General features: G+C 40.6%; 1 non-coding gene across 1 annotated transcript; it reads left to right on the forward strand.

Moving 5' to 3' along the window:
* Positions 1-1,428: 1,428 nt before the first annotated feature.
* Positions 1,429-1,505, forward strand: TRNAW-CCA (transfer RNA tryptophan (anticodon CCA)). The gene has a single exon. It is a non-coding gene; the product is annotated as a tRNA-Trp (tRNA).
* The last annotated feature ends 3,109 nt before the right edge of the window (positions 1,506-4,614 follow it).

Here is a 4,614-nt window from a genome sequence, read left to right on the forward strand (position 1 = left end):
TGTTACTGCGTGTTCTGCCCGGAAATGTGTATGACGAGCTCGCAGAGTGATTGCATCTCATCAAATTGTTACTTGCGTACAGATGTTGATTGTGTGTGCGCGGCTCACAGAGAGGATTATGTGGACTTGCTTTTGTTCCTCGTGGGTAGATTATTAGCATCAGTGAGATCTGTTAGTGGTTTGCAGTGAGAGAATTCCATTCACTTGTCCTGTGTAAGCAGTAGATATAATGGTGACAAAACTAATCGTATGAGCAAGTGATTTGGTTACGCGATTTGAGGCGTGTAGCTGTTCACTTACATTTGGGAGATAATAGGTTCGAATTCCACTGTCGGCAGCCCTTAAGTTGGTTTTACGTTGTTTCCCATTTTCGCACCAGGCAAATACTGGTGCTGTGCTTTAATTAAGGCCACCTAGATTCCCTCCCAGCCCTATCCCATCGTCGTTGTAATATCCCTTTGATCCCATGTTACATTAAATAATTATCATCTGACATCAATAGCCATGTACAAGCATTTTGATGTGACGTTATTTATCAATTTTCAAACTCTTGTATCTCGATGTAGCCTTTATAATACTGAATTCCTCTCTGATACCTTTCTCCACTGTACTGCGGTATCATAATTATGTCCCTGTACTAACCTTCATGATAACACCCATCATGATTGTAAACTGTAAAGGTGACCGTACGTTTCATAGCGTTATGAAAATTCTATCATTTTGTAAACCATAACTTCCGGCTATGGTTCTAAAGTCGTAAGTTTTTTTTTTGCTAGGGGCTTTACGTCGCACCGACACAGATAGGTCTTATGGCGACGATGGGATAGGATAGGCCTAGGAGTTGGAAGGAAGCGGCCGTGGCCTTAATTAAGGTACAGCCCCAGCATTTGCCTGGTGTGAAAATGGGAAACCACGGAAAACCATTTTCAGGGCTGCCGATAGTGGGATTCGAACCTACTATCTCCCGGATGCAAGCTCACAGCCGCGCGCCTCTACACGCACGGCCAACTTGCCCGGCAAAAAAGTCGTAAGTATGGCACACTAATGTGTCTCGAGATTAGCTAGATGAGCCGCTAAATTTCTGAGCATTTGAGATATTGCTAGTAAAGCAGTTAAAATTATTTCACACAAAATTTATTTTAAACAAGGAAAAAGAGAAAATTCTTCAACAGCCGAAAAATATTTCTGGACATGTATCAAGAGTACTTGGCCATTTTTGTTCTGCACTTAACATCTCTTTAACACGTACTAAATGTACGTAACACGACCTAATACGTTGAAAGTCTATTTCGATTACAATGCGGTCGTGAAAATTCAATATTGATTTACATGCCCCACAACGGGCGACTTAAACGCACTCTACAGTGTGCTAGCAGCAGTGCCAGACCTGTAGCTCAGATCCTTTCCAACAGAACAAAGATGACCTGGGCCATCATAGCTCAATTGGTAGAGCAACCGACGCCAGATCGGGAGGTTGTGGGTTCGGATCCCACTGGTGTCCGGCTGGCCAGTTTTGTTCTGTACTTAACATCTCTTCAACACGTACTAAATGTACGTAACACGACCTAATACGTTGAAAGTCTATTTCGATTACAATGCGGTCGTGAAAATTCAATATTTATTGACATGCCCCACAAAAGGCGACTTAAACGCACTCTACAGTGTGCTAGCAGCAGTGCCAGACCTGTAGCTCAGATCCTTTCCAACAGAACATAGATGGCCTGGGCCACCATAGCTCAATTGGTAGAGCAACCGACGCGAAATCGGGAGGTTGTGGGTTCGGATCCCACTGGTGTCCGGCTGGTCATTTTTGTTCTGTATTTAACATCTCTTCAACACGTACTAAATGTACGTAACACGACCTAATATGTTGAAAGTCTATTTCGATTACTTGGTGTGAGTTTGCATTAAGGAGAAGGTGGGTTTGAATTCCACCGTCGGAAATCCTGAAGGTTGTCACCTGTGGTTTTGCATTTTCACACCAAGAGAATGCTTAATTAAGGCCACGGCCGATACCTCCCCAATCATAGCCCTTTCAAATCCTTGCATTGCCAAAGCTTTCTGAGTGTTAGTGCGGCGCTAAAACCGCTAGAAAAAAATAGTACTTTGTGTATCCAAATTGACACCACCTCTGATTGTTTATGAAATGGCTAAGGAAACATTGTACATAGAATACCTGCGCCATTAGTTGAATCTACTGCACCACCATACGAAAACATTCTAGCTAAAATTAGGGCGAAAATAACATAGATAGGGAGCGATTTCTACACCACGATTGCTGTGACGCTCATGAATGGAAGATAGCATGTTATGACCTTAGGCACATGATAACGTGCTTAGCATTACATGGATTCCACTACAAGATTTGTAAAATATTGTATTTTGAGTTGTGTGTATAAATATGCGATAGGTAACATGCATTCTTATGTAACAACGACAAGAATCGTAAAGCAAATTTTATAGTGAATGGCCATTTAAAAAGTACGTTTCTCTTTTCGTTTCAAGTTTACATTGTAGAATTTATGTATGGGCCCTTGCCTGCAAAAACATATTTATATTATTAAAAATGTATTTTACCACGTATTTATCACCTTACTTCTTACAATAAAAGATTTTATTTATTAATGAGAAACTTGAGCTTTTCTTCTTTTCAGGAAAGTTAAGTTCGTGGATGAATTGAAAACAAACGCACACATTTCCTGCTAAACGGCTTGAAGTCTCTCTCGTTCCTTGACTCCCGTTGTTTGTATAAGTCCTGCTTTCACAACACTTATACTTGGAATCGGTTCGTTCTCACTTTTGTAACAGTTAGATTATATTACTAATTCATCGTCAATAAAGAAAAATTAACAAAGTAATACCTATAACATGTGTATAATTTATGACATAAAAACATTCCAGAATATGGACAAAATAGCGTTACTACTACAAGCCTAAAGAAATCTGATCGTTGATGGCAAACTGTCCGCGCAAGAGTGTATCTCCCGCATTGATGCCAATTCGTACGATTGTCTGCCACGGGAGCTCACTTTAAAGTGTGCCATGAACAAGACGACTAATACGTATAGAGCAATATGTATGTTTGTTTACAATATTCAATTATTCTACTATGTGGTAGACTTCATCGATTAAATTTGCATGGCCGGGTTGGGTAGCTCAGAATTTGGAGCGCTCGCCTTTTCTCCTCAAGTTGGCGGGTTCGATCCTGGCTCAGTCCGGTTGTATTTGAAGGTGCTCAAACAAGTCATACTCGTGTCAATAGATTTACTGGAACGTTAAAAACACATCCTAAACAATATTCCGACACCTCGGCATCTCTAAAAACCATAAAAGTAGTTAGTGGAACGTACAACCAATAACATTAATTAATTATTCTTTAAATAAAATTCTAGGGGATCTGCTGTCTGTAATGTTATTTATTTCGCCAACTTTTGATATATTTATCCGTTTTAGGTCAACCCGAAATCATATCAGTAGTTTTTAGCTTTCGTGCCTGTTTTTTGTTTGTTTGTATGTCTGTCTGTCTCCCTGTTTGTTCCACCATCACGGGTAAAAGGCTGAATATATCTCAACAAAACTCCCCGGGCTGTCGTAGGAAAATATCATTTTAACATGTCGCATGAAACGTGTGAATAGAGCCAAGTTTTTCATAAAAATTGCTATTTGTTCGGGGCGTCGACCCATGTGGATCTTTTGCCCCTACTGGCACCATATTGTATGAACCTAGAAGTGGAAAACTGGTGGACTTATTTTAACCAAACTATTTATTTGGAATCACTCCGGATTGTGTTATCAGGTGCATTTAATGTCATGATAACCACATAGAATTAGTATTTAGAGGAAAATTATTCTAAAATATTTTCGTTGACATTAGGTCTATCGAAAGACTGTATATAACAAACGTTTATGTTATTTCCGTTCCTTTATGCCATGTACGTATTTATCGTACGACTAATAACGCAGATGGTTACGAAAAATTGGAGTTTTAGTCCAAGGCCCGTGGGGTATGTCCTGCACGATACTTCAAGGTGAGTAACGGGAAAAACTAATGAGCCATTTTTACTCTTTTCGGTAGAGCAAATAGTAAGAGAGGTATCATCAACGTCAGAGTGCCGCGTAAGTGGTCAGAGATATAATATGCAATCTGAGAACCACGGAAAATTTCGCACAACTTCGCACCAGGAACTGTACCGTACAATGAATTCGAAAATCGTCCTCATTCTCTCTCTCGAAATGGTTCAGGTTCATCATATTTTCGATACTTCCCCGGGCTGTCGTAGTAAAATATCATTTTAACATGTTGCATGAAACGTGTGAATAGAGCCAAGTTCTTTCATAAAAAATACTATTTGTTCGGGGTGTCGACCCATGTGGATCTTTTGCCCCTACTCGCACCATATTGTATGAACCTGCGTGTAATTGGAATGGCAGTAGTGTTGAATGTTGTTTGTGAGGAAAGGAAGGTTAAGGGCGTCTCAAACACCCAGTTCCCAGGCCAGGGATATTAATCATTACAATTAAATACCCATGACCCGCCGGGAAACGAACCCGGGGCCGGCGGGTGACAGGCGTACGCGTTGCTTCCTACACCGCGGGGCCAGACTAGAGCCATGT

This window comes from Anabrus simplex, chromosome 1, assembly GCF_040414725.1.
Source record: "Anabrus simplex isolate iqAnaSimp1 chromosome 1, ASM4041472v1, whole genome shotgun sequence".
Classification (NCBI taxonomy): domain Eukaryota; kingdom Metazoa; phylum Arthropoda; class Insecta; order Orthoptera; family Tettigoniidae; genus Anabrus; species Anabrus simplex.